This window comes from Cherax quadricarinatus, chromosome 7 (genome assembly GCF_038502225.1).
Source record: "Cherax quadricarinatus isolate ZL_2023a chromosome 7, ASM3850222v1, whole genome shotgun sequence".
NCBI lineage: Eukaryota > Metazoa > Arthropoda > Malacostraca > Decapoda > Parastacidae > Cherax > Cherax quadricarinatus.
This window is the reverse complement of record NC_091298.1, coordinates 54,958,478-54,976,023: the sequence shown is the minus strand read 5'-3', so window position 1 is coordinate 54,976,023 and position 17,546 is coordinate 54,958,478. Positions and strand designations below refer to the sequence as shown.

Genomic DNA, 17,546 nt, shown 5'->3' with positions numbered 1-17,546 from the left:
CATACAAAGAAGAATGGTGAAGAACAGGAGGAGTTTTAGGTAGTCAGTCCCTCAGCCTTGAGTCTATGTAATCAGTCCACCAATCTTTCCTATGACTGCTTCACCTCACCTGCCTACAGTATATAAGCCACTTCTTCGCGCATATATTGTATTCTTTTTCAAGATTGATGAACTGATTACATCGACTCAAGGCTGAGGGACTGATTACCTCAAACTCCTCCTGTTCTTCACCATTCTCCTTTGTATGGACTGATGAAGCCACTGTGTGGCGAAACGCTTCTTCAATAAAGACTCCCATATGTTGCATAAGTGTCTCAATCTTCAACATCTGGGTATCTTCATTTGTAGACGTTTCGTCAACCAGTGGCACCGTAGTCAACTACGGTGCTCTTAACAACTCCAAGGCTGAGGGACTGATTACCTTATCTTTGTATATAATTCTACATTCTTCACATGTCCTTGTACTGATAAAGCCACTGGTTGGCGAAATATCTACAAAAATACCCAGATGTTGTACGTGTGTCTAATTCTTCACCTCAAAAGTGTATGTGAACCTTTGTATACGTGCACCTCTGTTGTGTATGTGCGTACCTACTGTGTGTGCGTGTACCATGGTATCCAGGGCGGCTTCCGCACAACCACCAACGCTGATATAAGTATCTTTTAATAAACACAAGCATATCTGACATAGTTACAGTGGCGCCTTCCTGTAACACATCCCCCCACCACAGCTGGTTTCCTGTAACACATCCCTCCACCACAGCTGGTTTCCTGTAACACATCCCCCCACCACAGCTGGTTTCCTGTAACACATTCCCCCACCACAGCTGGTTTCCTGTAACACATCCCTCCACCGCAGCTGGTTTCCTGTAACACATCCCCAACACAGCTGGTGTCCTGTAACCACCTTCCTCCCTACAGCTGGTTTCCTGTAACCCCCTTCCACCACAGCTGGTTTCCTGTAACCCCCTTCCTCACTACAGCTGGTTTCCTGTAACCCCCTTCCTCACTACAGCTGGTTTCCTGTAAACCCCTTCCTCACTACAGCTGGTTTCCTGTAAACCCCTTCCACCACAGCTGGTTTCCTGTAAGCCACTTCCTCACCACAGCTGGTTTCCTTTAAGCCCCTCCCTCACTACACCTGGTTTCCTGTAACCCCTTCCTCACTACAGGTGGTTTCCTGTAACCCCCTTCCACCACAACTGGTTTCCTGTAATCCCTTCCTCACTTCAGGTGGTTTCCTGTAACCCCCTTCCACCACAGCTGGTTTCCCCACCATGACTGACCTGCTCCCTTCCCTTGGACCAAACATGAATACCTTATATTCCCCATAAGTTGACTAACTCCTACGGGTTTAACGGTTTCTCTTAAGCACATTACTACTACTAGTATACTATCACGTGATAGTATACTACTACTAGTATACTATCACGTGACCACATTACTACTACTAGTATACTGTTTCAACTACCTGAAGAGTAGCAGAGGTGGATAGACTGTGATATACCTTTGACAGGTTTCAAGTTGTCTTTTCTACTCCCGCAGCCGGGCCTGGGGCCTGGCTTTCCTGGTACTTACTTGGTCAACCGAACTGTTGTTGTTGGCTGCCCGCAGCCTGGTGTATCTGGTTGGGTAGTCACCAGATTACCTCCATCGACGGTACTGTCTACTTCCATTTTAATCTACCGTCTACCACCCTCCCGTGAATACCTGTGATATACTTGAGGGATGTTTTCGTGGGTCCATGTCCCAGCGTCCCGGTCCCAGAGAATGCCTCGTGGTGGAACAAGGCCTGATCAATCAGGCTCTTACTGCTGGTGACACATATGGTTGCAGTTAACTGCATAAGAAATCATAATTAATAGTCTATGTAAGTCTATGTAGTCTATGAAGAGTAATGCTACATAGTCTGAAACAATGTTCCAAACTATGTAGCATTTACTGTTCTCCAGGCTGAGGGACTGACCACCTCAAAACTACGTCTTCAAGGGTGATGGACTGATTACATCGTCTTCACATCTCTACTGCTTCTGCTAGCTCTTCTGTACTCGACTGAAGAAGCTTACTGTGTATGCAAAACGTTTCGGAATGACGATACCTAACTGCTGCACATGTGTCTTACCGAATTGCATTGCATACTAGTAGTTTTCTTTTGTACCTGCCAATGTTTATTGCATGTAAACTACAGTACTTTGTACTCCAGCAGCAGCATCATTAGCAACAGTAGATGCAGCAGCTGCACGGCAGCAACAGGGGTGGTGGGTGGCTGGTGTGGTCGTCTAATATCGATTGGTGGACAGTTTATGGCGGGGAGTCCAGAGGTTACTACTGCTGCTGCTTCTGCTGTTCTTGTTTCTGATGCTATTTTTGCTACTGCTTCTGCTATTCTTGCTGCTGCCGCTTCTACTGTTTTTGTTGCTGCTGCTTCTGCTTTTTTTGTTGCTGCTGCCTCTGTTCTTGATGCTCTTGTTCCTGCTGGTGCCGCCGCTGTTGTTGCTGATACTGCTGCGGTACTACTGTTGCTGTTCTTGATGGTGCTGTTGAAGGTGCTACTGCTGTTGTAACTTGCTTATCTCCCTCCACTCTATCACTAGTAGAGTGCAATATACCTTGGATGCATTCCAAGAGTTTTTCTACTCTCGAAGCCCGGCCTTGGGCCAGCCTCGTGTGCTGCTTGCCTGGTAAACCAGGCTGTTTCTGTTGGCGGTCCGCTGGCCCACATATCCATCACAGCCTGGTTGATTTGGCACCTACCTGGAGGGTGTTCCAGGGGTCAACGCCCCCGCTGCTCAGTCCTTGACCAGGCCTCCTGGTGAAGATACTTGTCCACTTTCCTCTTGAAGACTTCTACACCTGTTTCAGCAGTGTTTCTGATATCTTCTGGTAAGATGCTGAAAAGTCTGGAGCCACGGACGTTGATACAGTGTTCCTTTATTGTGCTCACTGCACCTCTGCATTTTACTAGCTTTACTTTGCACTTCCTGCTATACTCTCACTCCAGTATGTTATGGCAGTTTGAGGCAGGACCCTCGAGTATCTTTCATGTATATATTATCACGCATCTCTCTCTCCTCCGCTATACTAACTACATATTTAGCACTTTAAGACGTTTCCAGTAATTTAAATATTTTATTGGATCTATGCGGGCCGTAAATGATCTCCGTATTTGCTCCAGCTCTGAAATTTCTCCTGCCCTGAACTGAGCCGTGAACAATGAACAATATTCCAAATAAGAGAACAGAGATTTGAAAGGTGTCATCAATGGCACTATTTCCTTGTTTTGAAAGTTCTCATGATCCACCCCCTATACCTTAGATATGCCTTTGATGAATTTCGAGAGTCTCACTACTCTCGGAGCCCAGCCATTGGGCCAGGCTCGTCTGGTATTTGCCTGGTCAACCAGGTTGTTGCTGCTGGAGGCCCGCTGCCCCACATATCCATCACAGCCTGGTTGATCTGGCACCTGGTGAAGATACTTGCCCAGCTTCCTCTTGAAGGCTTCTACACTTGTTCCCATAATCCTGGCTGTCGTGACATTTGCCTTATTGCATTGTTTTAGAAGCAACATTATCAGCAGCAGCAACAATATTAACAGCAGGAAAAGAAGCACTAGAAACAGCAGCAGAAGCAGCAAGTGAAGCAAAACCATGCCGGTGTTGCATAAGTGTCTCAATTCTTCATGCAGGTATGCAACCGCACCTGTTGCTGGTACTGGTATTGTTGCTGCTGCTGAACTTGGCTCTAGTCACATTAGTCTAACAGCATCACAGGCGAGCGGGTCTTCATATTACTGAAGACCAGACGCTTTTACCAAGATGGAGTCAGCCAGAGCTCACATCCCAGGGTAACCGCGTCACCGGATGGCCGCCGCCCCACTCACTCTCTTTTTTTTTATGAAATTTAAATGTGTGGGCAGCCATTTCATGAGGTAAATATCGGGCAGGCGAGTGAAGTTCCTTCTCTCTTCTCTCTCTCTCTCTGGTTCACTCGAGCACGCAGTACGGAAATACCAATAATTTACATGCGCACAGGAAACGCGTTAATAAATAATTGTGAAGCCTTTGTTGGGCTGACAAAGGCAGCAGCGTCTCAGCAAAGCATCTAACGGCAGTACACAAGCACGCACGCATGCACGCACACACCAACCACAGACACACACACACTATGTGAGACTAATGAGAATACAAGCAGACGTGGACCAGGATCTGGACAGGCTGCAGGTCTGGTCTGACAAGTAGCTACTGGAGTTTAACCCCAGTTATGAAGTTTGGGGAAGGGCAAAGGCCGCAGATGGAGTACAGAGTAGTAGGCAAACGCTGCAAACCTCATTCAAGGAGGATGCTAGGGGTGAGCATTGTACCGAGCGCATTACATGAAGTGCACATCAAATAACTGCAGTAGCAAATCTAAGACTATCTTTTAAACATCTAAATAGTCACTAACGACACTGTATACTGTGTACACCAGGTCCATACTGGAGCAGGCAGCAACAGTATGCAACCCACACCTCGTCAAGCATGTCAAGAAACTGAAGTGCTAAGGGGTATGTCCTGTGAGGAAACACTAAGGGATCTCAACATGATGACACTATAGGAAAGAAGGACTAGGAGTGATATAACAACATTCAAAATACTGAGAGGAACTGATAGAATGAACAGAGACAGATTGTTTGAAAGGTGGGCAATAGGAACACGCGGGCACAGCTGATGTTGAAAAGTCAGATGAGTCAGGAAGTGGAACGACCTGGAGTGTGAAGTGGTAGAGGCAGCATCCATATATAGCTTTAAGAAGAGGTACGATAAAACTCTCGAAGCCAGAAGAGTGAATTTAGTATCGACCAGCGAAGAGGCAGGGCCAGGAGCTGGGCCTCGACCCCTGCATGCATATATGGGCGAGTACACGCACGCACACGCACAAAGACACACACAGACACAGACACACACACACACACACACACACACACACACACACACACACACACACACACACACACACACGAGCGCTTGGCTTGTTATTGACGTTTTAGAAGACTGGCCAGGATACCTCATTAGCACCGCCGCTCACAATATCTACAGCTTTTCACTTTTATTACTGAGGGAAGGCATCAAGTGTGTGTTAATTAATATTAATATTGTTTGGCCAGCTGCGCCGACACATGCAAAAGGTTAAAGTATCCCCCTTTCATTTAATTAATAAAATTAGGTGAACCTGCAACATATGGCTATCCCATTCTATATGAGTTACATTGTGAGAACACTGGCAGCATGCAACTACCTCTCCTGCATGGTAGTTACATTGTGAGAACAATGGCAGCATGCAACTACCTCTCCTGTATGGTAGTTACATTGTGAGAACACTGGCAGCATGCAACTACCTCTCCTGTATGGTAGTTACACTGTGAGAACACTGGCAGCATGCAACTACCTCTCCTGCATGGTAGTTACATTGTGAGAACAATGGCAGCATGCAACTACCTCTCCTGTATGGTAGTTACATTGTGAGAACACTGACAGCATGCAACTACCTCTCCTGCATGGTAGTTACATTGTGAGAACACTGGCAGCATGCAACTACCTCTCCTGCATGGTAGTTACATTGTGAGAACACTGGCAGCATGCAACTACCTCTCCTGTATGGTAGTTACATTGTGAGAACAATGGCAGCATGCAACTACCTCTCCTGTATGGTAGTTACATTGTGAGAACACTGGCAGCATGCAACTACCTCTCCTGTATGGTAGTTACATTGTGAGAATACTGGCAGCATGCAACTACCTCTCCTGTATGGTAGTTACATTGTGAGAACACTGGCAGCATGCAACTACCTCTCCTGCATGGTAGTTACATTGTGAGAACACTGGCAGCATGCAACTACCTCTCCTGCATGGTAGTTACATTGTGAGAACACTGGCAGCATGCAACTACCTCTCCTGCATGGTAGTTACATTGTGAGAACACTGGCAGCATGCAACTACCTCTCCTGCATGGTAGTTACATTGTGAGAACACTGGCAGCATGCAACTACCTCTCCTGTATGGTAGTTACATTGTGAGAACACTGGCAGCATGCAACTACCTCTCCTGCATGGTAGTTACATTGTGAGAACAATGGCAGCATGCAACTACCTCTCCTGCATGGTAGTTACATTGTGAGAACACTGGCAGCATGCAACTACCTCTCCTGCATGGTAGTTACATTGTGAGAACACTGGCAGCATGCAACTACCTCTCCTGTATGGTAGTTACATTGTGAGAACACTGGCAGCATGCAACTACCTCTCCTGCATGGTAGTTACATTGTGAGAACACTGGCAGCATGCAACTACCTCTCCTGTATGGTAGTTACATTGTGAGAAAAATGGCAGCATGCAACTACCTCTCCTGTATGGTAGTTACATTGTGAGAATACTGGCAGCATGCAACTCCTCTCCTGTATAAAAGTTACATTATAGGAATAGTGACAGCGTGCAACTACCTCCTATATAATAGTTATATTATAGGAACAGTGATAGGGTGCAGCTACACTATCCTGTATGATAGTTACATTGTGGTAACACTCATTATATGCAGCTACACTATTCTATATAACATATACTGTAGTAATACTCACCGAATACAGTTACACCAATCTATGTGATAATTACATTGTGGTAATACAGTATACAACTACGCTATATCGTATAATAGTTGCAGTGTGGAAAGATTTGCTGCTATACTATTCTCTATGATATTTGCACCCAGTGTACTGCTATTACATATAACTGCACTGTGGGAACACACAAGGTGCTGCTACACTATTCTCTATCTACTTGGAGGGTATTCCGGGGCTCAACGCCCCGTGGCCCGGTCCATGACCAGGCCTCCCATATAACTGCATAGTGGAAACATGAACAGGGTGCTGCTACACTGTATATATTTAACTGCATAAGTGGAACACGCACTGGGTCCTGCTACAGCCTGTATAACTGCATTGTGGGAACACACACAGGGTGCTGCTACACTATTCTATAATTGTACTGTGGCAACACGCACAAGGTGCAGCTTCACTATTATATATAACTGCATGTAGGAACACACAGGGTGCTGATACATTATTCTATATAACTGCATTGTGGGAACAAACACAGGGTGCTGCTACACTATTCTATATAATTGCATTGTGGGAACAAACACAGGGTGCTGCTACACTATTCTATATAATTGCATTGTGGGAACAAACACAGGGTGCTGCTACATTATTCTATATAAATGCATTGTGCTTGTGCTGTCTCCTTGACAAACCTTACTTAACCCAACCTATCCTGCATTGTGGGGAACATCCCCATTGTGTAACTACACTATTCTATTTCTATACCATAGTTCCACTGAAGGAATAAATGCTATATTTCCCAGTCATATTGCAACACACAGGAAGGGTTGCACACACAAAAATAATAGGATGTGTCAGCGTGAGGTAGGAGACTGTAGAAGACTATATAACTAACGTGCCTGGGGAGGAGGAGCTGCCCACTCTAAGGGGAGTGCACAGGCCGCGCGTGCTAGCCCAGAATATAAATAGATCCACTCTCAACTTGGGGGGAATAATTTTAAACCCCAGCGCTCCATTCCATCATGACTTGCCACCCATCTGCTTAAGCTGGGATTACATTTCGTGCTATTTTTTATAATTATTACTCGCTTTTATCCCTAACTGCGAACGTCTTATATTTTATATGAATGAGCCTTGAGATATGCAATATATATGTTTTGTGTTCCGATAAAGGCGGATAAACTATGTATGGCAAATGAGACTTTAAAAGAAATGAAGTGAGTAGTTTGAGTGAGGGAGGGAGTAAGGTAGGAGGGGGAGGGAAGGATAGAGAGCAGGAATGGAAGGGAAGGAGAGAGAGAGAGAGAGAGAGAGAGAGAGAGAGAGAGAGAGAGAGAGAGAGAGAGAGAGAGAGAGAGAGAGAGAGAGAGAGAGAGAGAGAGAGAGAGAGAGAGAGAGAGAGAGAGAGAGAGAGAGAGGGGGGGGAGGAGGGGGGGAAGTATGTATATAGTCATGAAGTGAGAACAGCTGTTGGTCGGTAGCCGGGTGGTTGAAAGAGGAAGCTCGCCACTCCATACACAGTAACTATGCCACTACACTGTACACCACTACACAGTAACTATGCCACTACACTGTACACCACTACATAGTAAATATGCCACTACACTGTACACCACTACACAGTAACTATGCCACTACACTGTACACCACTACACAGTAAATATGCCACTACACTGTACACCACTACATAGTAAATATGCCACTACACTGTACACCACTACATAGTAAATATGCCACTACACTACACCACTACGTAGTAAATATGCCACTACACTGTACACCACTACGTAGTAAATATGCCACTACACTGTACACCACTACACAGTAAATATGCCACTACACTGTACACCACTACACAGTAAATATGCCACTACACTACACCACTACGTAGTAAATATGCCACTACACTGTACACCACTACATAGTAAATATGCCACTACACTGTACACCACTACACAGTAAATATGCCACTACACTGTACACCACTACACAGTAAATATGCCACTACACTGTACACCACTACATAGTAAATATGCCACTACACTGTACACCACTACACAGTAAATATGCCACTACACTGTACACCACTACATAGTAAATATGCCACTACACTGTACACCACTACATAGTAAATATGCCACTACACTGTACACCACTACATAGTAAATATGCCACTACACTGTACACCACTACATAGTAAATATGCCACTACACTACACCACTACGTAGTAAATATGCCACTACACTAACTACGCCACAATCACAGACTATAACTACGCTATTACACCGTATAGCTATGCTACTCACTATGTAGCTACGCTACTAATATACGCTACTAACTCACAACATAGCCACGCTAACACAATATAACCACGCTACTAACACAATATAACTACGCATCTAACACACAATATAACTATGCTACAAAAGAGCCATGAGCATTAAACACAATTTTTTTCTTGCTGCAGACTCCCACTCGTGCAATTTTAATCACTTACAAACGCTTATTCTTAAGATTTATTATTGCTACCTTTAGATGATTTTTGCGACTAGAGTGATTGATGGTGTGTGTGTGTGTGTGTGTGTGTGTGTGTGTGTGTGTGTGTGTGTGTGTGTGTGTGTGTGTGTGTGTGTGTGTGTGTGTGTGTGAAAGAGAGAAAAGGAGGGAGAGAGAGAAAGAAATAGAGAAAAGGTGGACGAGTTAGTAGGCTTTATAGAAATTTTCCTGGATAACTACAAACACACACACACACACACACACACACACACACACACACACACACACACACACACACACACACACACACACACACACACACACACACACACACACGCAACTCGCTTACCTTTTGGGGGCAGAGTTGTGCTGATAGTGTTACCTGTCCTGGTACTCTCAGCTAGCTTTATAGCGTTTCATTTTCTTAAGAGGGATTGGTCCAAAAACTTGCACACCGAAATTACTAGTTATGAACACAAAATGCTTGGCAAACAATGCAGGATACCTCAATGAAAAGTAGGGAAACGATGAGTACACAGAGAGAGAACTCGTGTATGTGTGATAGTACCAACAGATCTCTAGTGATCTTTAAGACTGAACTCGATAAATTCTCAAAACAGTTCCTGATCAGCCAGCCAGGTTGTGGTGTATACACTGGATTGCAGGGGGAGAGCACTCACAGCCCCCGTGGTCCGATCCCAGAGAGGGCTGTGTAGGAGGGGGGCGATAACCACCGGAGGCGACTCCAGGTAACCTAGTGAGAATCAGATGGACCAGTGGAAACCCTGCCAGGAGTCTAGAAGCAATATTCATATACAGTAACATCAGATGAAGCCAGGATATTTATGATCTCAAGGGCAGAGATATATTCTCGTCTAATGACCAAAAGCTCCAGCTGTGGGTCATCATACGACTACGACCCGAGTCAGGAAACACTTCTGTTTCCTGAAAAAACCTAATACATACCTACCTGTGTAATACTGGACTACACGTCGGGAAAACTTGTTTCCTGACAAACCTAATACCTACGTGCCTGTGTAATACTAGACTATGGTTAGCTTCACCGAATAAGGTGATTTAGACAGTACCTACCACTAAACCCACAAGAATGACTATTTCAAGACCTGAGAGTATAGGTCGAATAAGAATTAGTAGTAGGTAAATATATATGGTTATGCTGGAGTTTTACACAATTATCGAAAGGATTAAGAAAAATCTGATAACTATTATAGGTAGCTACTAGTGGAGCAGTGTGCAGATATATACTGGCAGTATATGATCTGGTTGTGAGACATATTTTCATATATGCACTTATGATGCAAGACATAGGAACGTACATAAGAACACACGCACGGCCACTCCCAGCCAGGATATATAAAAACACACACACACCCCCACAACATACTCTTACTCATGTAACCGCACACACGCACACTCATGCATCAATACACATGTATTCATATACGATAACGTACACTCAAAGAGCACACACACACACACACACACACACACACACACACACACACACACACACATCTTAATAAGGAATCATTCAGGACCCTGTACACCGTGTATGTTAGGCCCATATTGGAGTATGCGGCACCAGTTTGGAACCCACACCTAGCCAAGCACGTGAAGAAACTAGAGAAAGTGCAAAGGTTTGCAACAAGACTAGTCCCAGAGCTAAGAGGTATGTCCTACGAGGAGAGGTTAAGGGAAATCAACCTGACGACACTGGAGGACAGGAGAGATAGGGGGGACACGATAACGACATACAAAATACTGAGAGGAATTGACAAGGTGGACAAAGACAGGATGTTCCAGAGATTGGACACAGTAACAAGGGGACACAGTTGGAAGCTGAAGACACAGATGAATCACAGGGATGTTAGGAAGTATTTCTTCAGCCATAGAGTAGTCAGTAAGTGGAATAGTTTGGGAAGCGATGTAGTGGAGGCAGGATCCATACATAGCTTTAAGCAGAGGTATGATAAAGCTCACGGCTCAGGGAGAGTGACCCAGTAGCGATCAGTGAAGAGGCGGGGCCAGGAGCTCGGACTCGACCCCCGCAACCTCAACTAGGTGAGTACAACTAGGTGAGTACACACACACACACACACACACACACACACACACACACACACACACACACACACACACACACACACACACACACACACACACACACAGGCAGAACTACAAAGGGATCTGGACAGGCTGCAGACCTGGTCCAGCAATTGGCTCCTGGAGTTCAATCCCACCAAGTGCAAAGTCATGAAGATTGGGGAAGGGCAAAGAAGACCGCAGACGGAGTACAGTCTAGGGGGCCAGAGACTACAAACCTCACTCAAGGAAAAAGATCTTGGGGTGAATATAACACCAGGCACATCTCCTGAAGCGCACATCAACCAAATAACTGCTGCAGCATATGGGCGCCTAGCAAACCTCAGAACAGCATTCCGACATCTTAATAAGGAATCATTCAGGACCCTGTACACCGTGTACGTTAGGCCCATATTGGAGTATGCGGCACCAGTTTGGAACCCACACCTAGCCAAGCACGTAAAAAAACTAGAGAAAGTGCAAAGGTTTGCAACAAGACTAGTCCCAGAGCTAAGAGGTATGTCCTACGAGGAGAGGTTAAGGGAAATGAACCTGACGACACTGGAGGACAGGAGAGATAGGGGGGACATGATAACGACTTACAAAATACTGAGAGGAATTGACAAGGTGGACAAAGACAGGATGTTCCAGAGATTGGACACAGTAACAAGGGGACACAGTTGGAAGCTGAAGACACAGATGAATCACAGGGATGTTAGGAAGTATTTCTTCAGCCACAGAGTAGTCAGTAAGTGGAATAGTTTCGGAAGCGATGTAGTGGAGGCAGGATCCATACATAGCTTTAAGCAGAGGTACGATAAAGCTCACGGCTCAGGGAGAGTGACCTAGTAGCGATCAGTGAAGAGGCGGGGCCAGGAGCTTGGACTCGACCCCTGCAACCTCAACTAGGTGAATACAACTAGGTGAGTACACACACACACACACACACACACACACACACACACACACACACACACACACACACACACACACATTAGTGCCCCTGGAACAAACAATACATCGCTGAGGTTTTAACACAAAGGGAAATATTTTACATGTGTAAAAACTGCTACCATAGGTATAACCATGTAATTATTGCTGTCGTATACAACACACGTAGCAGAGTGAGCCCCCCCACTCCTCTACACGACGTTTCGCCCGAAAAATATGGCTTTATCGTACACTTAATGAAATCGGGTGAAATGTTGTCTAATAAAAGTCTGGTTCTGTGACGTGTATTACTTTCCTAATTTGTCTGTTACTCGTAATTTGCTATATTATACTATGTTTCACAACACTTTAACACACTTAAAATAATAGTAAAGAAGAACCTTATTTCATTTATTAAAACGCAACACCGTACTCGTGTGTGTGTGTGTGTGTGTGTGTGTGTGTGTGTGTGTGTGTGTGTGTGTGTGTGTGTGTGTGTGTGTGTGTCTGTATATATATATATATATATATATATATATATATATATATATATATATATATATATATATATATATATATATCGAATATGTAAAACTTGCGATTTTGGCTTAAATAGCAACGCTCTTCTTGCCGAATAAGGGAAGCGAAAATTTGTTATGCAATAATTTTGCAAAAAATCATTCTGAACCTAACGAAAAAATATATTTCATTGTGTTTGTTTATTATTAAATTATTGTAAACTTATGTAAAATATATTTAGTTGGATTAGGCTAAATTAAATTGTGCTTGTTATAAGATTAGGTAAGTTTTCTAAGTTTTTTTTGGTACAATTTTATTAATTTTTACATTAACATAATTGAAAAAAATATATCTTCAACCTATTCGGCATATCTCTCTCTCTCTCTACATATATATATATATATATATATATATATATATATATATATATATATATATATATATATATATATACTAATGTGTGTGTGTGTGTGTGTGTGTGTGTGTGTGTGTGTGTGTGTGTGTGTGTGTGTGTGTGTGTGTGTGTGTGTGTGTGTGTGTGTGTGTGTGTGTGTGTGTAAAATTTTGAATTTTCCTAAATTCAGCATGTGTATATTTGAATACACAATAATTGTGTAATGAAATATGATACCTTTTCGAGAAATTTCGAGTGAGGGGGGTGTAGAACAGCTGCTGATTTGAGCCTTTCAAGAAATTTCAAGTGAGGGGGGCGCAGAACAGCTGCTGAGTGACATCGGAAAAGAAGACGCCATTTGTAATTTGTGAACACTGGTTGTCGTGGGAAATTCAGTTAATAATCCGGCGTCTTCGTGGCCAAATTGGGATTTTTTCGGCCTGAATTTGTAATAGAAACCCGTTTAAATGTCCCCTGCTGAAGATAAGGGATACGATCATCACTCACAGGGAAGTGTGCCAATAGTCCTTTCATTTAGATCTCTAACTGACCAGTGTAGGGTCTAGGTGTCACTCAAGTGTTGTGGTGTGATCCATGTACAGTAATTAAATGGTAAGTCGTAATACGAATTTCTGTGTACCCAGCCTAATTATACAGTCCACAACTTAAATTTACCAGAGTAGCTGGTTTTAATATTGTAATTATTAATTTAATATCAGGTCTAGCTTTTTGTGTGAGTGGTGATGAAGTGGGCATCGAGGGAGTTACAGTCCTGCGACCTACTGTGACTTAAGTCCCACTTATCTCACCCAAATTATTTGCAGATAATTCAGGTAATACCCTGTAAACCTCCTGCAGGTAATTTGCTCACATAATAATTCACAATGTATAATGTCACATAGTAACTGTAGTCTAACAAAATGTATTAAGAACATAAGAAGGAACACTGCAGCAGGCCTACTGGCCCATGCGAGGCAGGTCCAATTTTACTGCTGGCTTAAGCCAACGTCTTAACCTAGTCAGATCAAGTCACATTCACTAAAGGAAGGAGCACGGCATCTGACCTAGTAGCACAAGCTAGTCAGGTCCAACTTACACCCACTCATGTATTTATCCTACTTATTTTTAAAACTACACAACGTTTTAGCTTCCATGACTGTACTCGGGAATTTGTTTCACTCATACACAACTCTATTACCAAACCAGTGCTTTCCTATATCCTTCCTGAATCTGAATTTTTTCCAACTTAAAGCCATTGCTGCGAGTCCTGTCTAGCCTAGATATTTTTAGCACTCTATTTGCATCCCCTTTATTTATTCCTGTTTTCCATTTATACACCTCAATTATATCCCTCCTAATTCTACGCCTTTCTAGAGAGTGCAGATTCAAGGCCCTCAGTCTATCTTCATAGGGAAGATTTCTGATACGTGGGATCAACTTTGTCATCCTCCTTTATACGTTTTCCAGTGCATTATTTTAAGTAATTCAATGTACGTTATAAAATGCGACTGCTATTTTTGGGGGGAGGGGGGGTAGCGTTTTCGTAGCACCTTGAGATTTCCGTAAGCCCTAGACACAGTATATAACAAATATTTCAGCACTAGGTTAACATACACTGATGTATACATACGCAGGAACGAGAGATTATAAAAAATGGGCAACAAATGGGGGGTTATTACTCTAAAAAATACATAAAACGTGTACGGTGGCGGTGGTCATGTGAGGTAAATTTTCCCGGAGAGATTAAGGAGGCTGTCAGGATTTTAACCCGAGTATAAATCACGTTTTCATATTTTTGCCTCTCCTCTTGGTGAAATATTTTGAACTCAAATCACTTTAAGAATATAGCGGCCATGAATCAGTGTGATATATGAAGTTTGTCCAAACAAGGAAAGCGAAAACCCGTCCACACATTAATACCTATGCATGCGCGCTCACACACACTGTACATATTGCCAACATAAATATTTAAGTACAACTAAGTAAGTACATACACCGTCTGGCTGACCAGGCTAGCACCAGACGAACCTGGCCCATGGCCGGGCTCCTGGAGTAGGAAGACTTACGGAACTCATCAAAAGTATATCAAAGGTAGGTAAGGCACCTAGCATATCAACAGTACCTATCACTCAGTCTCTAGATTATGTTCTTGTATTGGTAAAGCCACTGGGTGGCGAAATGTCTACTAGTAAAGATACCCAGATGTTGCAGGTGTCTAATTTTTCATCCTGTCGGTATTGTATACCATTGATATACCAACTATCAGTCATGTTTGTAGCGTTTTATTCGTCAGGAAACAGAAGAGTGTCTCCTGATGCTGGCCTTGTCTTAGGTGGCAAATCTCTCAATGACTCAGCCTCCATTGGCCCACTGGTGCTATGTACCAGTGCTTCAGCATCTCTCAGTTACTGCTGCTAGCTTTTCAATGTTTCGCCAGCCAGTGGCTTCTTCAGTCCATTGCAGAGAAAGGTGGAAGATGAGGAGTTTGAGGGAGTGATTACCTCAAACTTCTCGTCTTCCACCTTTCTCTGCACTGGAGTGAAGAAGTGAATGCGAATGAAAAAGCGAATGTGAAGAAACGAATGCGAAACTTTTCCAGAATATACAAAAATGTCGAGCAAGTGTCTCATTTATCAATTTGTCGGTTTTCTAAACCATTTATTTAACCTCATTTCAAGACAGCTGGGAGCCTGGTCCATCAGGTCACCAACCTGGGAGACCTGATGAGGAATCGGGCGGCGGGATAGTAACCACCGAAATTGACTACAGGTAGACCCCGCATAGGTAGACATATTAATTTTATACCTTCAGAGACATATGCACCATATACACAGTAGGTTAGGCGTATCTTGTCTACGTGGAGGGTGTTCCGGGGGTCGACGTTCCATCGGCCCTGTACAAGATCAGGCCTCCTGGTTGATGGCCTCATCAACCAGGCTTTTGACTCTCTCTCTGCACATAGGTCAACGTGGGCAGCACAGCTCAGTTCCCCCTTGAAGACAGATAGTGACCTGATGTATGAAGGGCGGGTTTTGAAGAGTCTTGGTCCCTTTATACTTATTCAGGTGCATTTTAGTGCACTTGCTACACTCGTGCTTTTCTTTGGAAGTATTGTGCACCATCCGCCGAGCCTCTTACTCTCCAGGAATTAGTGTTATGCGAGAAATTGTGGAGCTGTGAACCCACGTTTGTCTGGGTTGCGCAACTGCTGGTATGGCAAGTGGCTGGTAATCTTGCTTCTTAAGATTCTTTCCAACATGTAGGATGTGACACTCATATCCTCTCATCCCTGAGTTCCTCGTCAATCTCCGAATACTGCATTCTCGCCATCCTTCTAGTGGGGTTCCTTGATGCTGGTGAAGGGCTCTTGATCCAAGGAAGTATCTTCACCAGGTGCCAGATCAACCAGGCTGTGATGGATATGTGGGGCGGCGGGCCTTCAGCAGCAACAGCCTGACTGACCAGGCAAGCACCAGACGAGCCTGGCCCATGACCGGACTCCGGGAGTAGAAAGACTCTCTAAACTCATCAAAGGTATAAAGGTATCTCGAATAAAGCACAAGTATCTATTTTCCACGCGCTGTATAATACTACGGGTTAAGAGCTTCCCTACACGTCTGGTAAAATTATGTAAACACTACCAGTAACCGAAGAATAGTGTGGGTGATGTAGGAGGACGAAGAGGGGGTAGAAACGGGAGAAGGTTAAAGAAGGATGAAATTTGAAAGGAGACGAAGAGAGAGGAAGAGAGTAAGGGGGGAGTGCAGGACGACTGTTAAGGATCAATATATTGCAAGGCGTCCAGGATTCGTCTTGGCCGAGTGATCGTCTCAGTACCAAGTTGGGCCGTTCCCTCAGTTCTTCGGTCGCTCCCTCAGCATTTCGGTCGTTTCCTCCGCGCTTCGGTCGTTCCCTCAGAGCTTGGGTTGTTCTTCCGCTCTCCTGAGCAAACGCTGAATTTCGCTCAGGAAGTGTCACCAGGCCTTGTTTTTCCTTCTACCTCCTTACCCCCAATCCCTAACCTAACCCCACAGAACTCTCCGCTCCTCCAAAAGCCGGCGCTGGTGTTATCCTGGCTGCTGGAGGAGGAAGATATAAGCGTTGGTGTTATCTGGCTGCTGGAGGAGGATAGAAGCGTTGGTGTTATCCTGCCTGTTGAGGAAAGAAGATAGAAGCGTTGGTGTTATCCAGGTGCTGGTGATAAAGCTGGAATCCACTGGTATCCTGGTGCTGGGGATAAAGTTGGAAGAACTGGTGTTATCCTGGTACTGGGGATAAAGCTGGAAGCTACCTATTTCTCCGTCAATCAAAATATATTGTTATACCTTAGCCTGACAGCATCGGCTTCATTGCTAGTTCGCGTGAAGACTCCTGATGAACCCTCATACAATTCTTTTGGTCTTGGTGTACCCTGACGTTCTCATAAATTCGCTTAGGTGGTAATTATGTCTTGCCTAGTTCATCTCTCCGCCAAGGTCGCTAGGTTCAGTGCCTTCAACTTCTTCCCAGTGTAGAT

The 17,546-nt window shown here is 44.2% G+C and overlaps 1 protein-coding gene across 35 annotated transcripts in view; it reads right to left on the bottom strand.

The window, feature by feature from the left end:
* LOC128686856 (bromodomain adjacent to zinc finger domain protein 2B) overlaps nt 1-17,546 on the bottom strand; it is a 709,144-nt gene that overhangs the window by 355,031 nt on the left and 336,567 nt on the right. The window contains exon 1 of one of the 35 annotated variants that reach the window (XM_053774012.2): nt 9,434-9,451. The exons of the other annotated variants lie outside the window; for them this stretch is intronic. The gene's annotated coding sequence lies outside the window, so the exon portion shown is untranslated. Of the gene's footprint in view, nt 1-9,433; nt 9,452-17,546 lie in introns of those variants that run through there. 35 annotated transcript variants of the gene reach the window in all.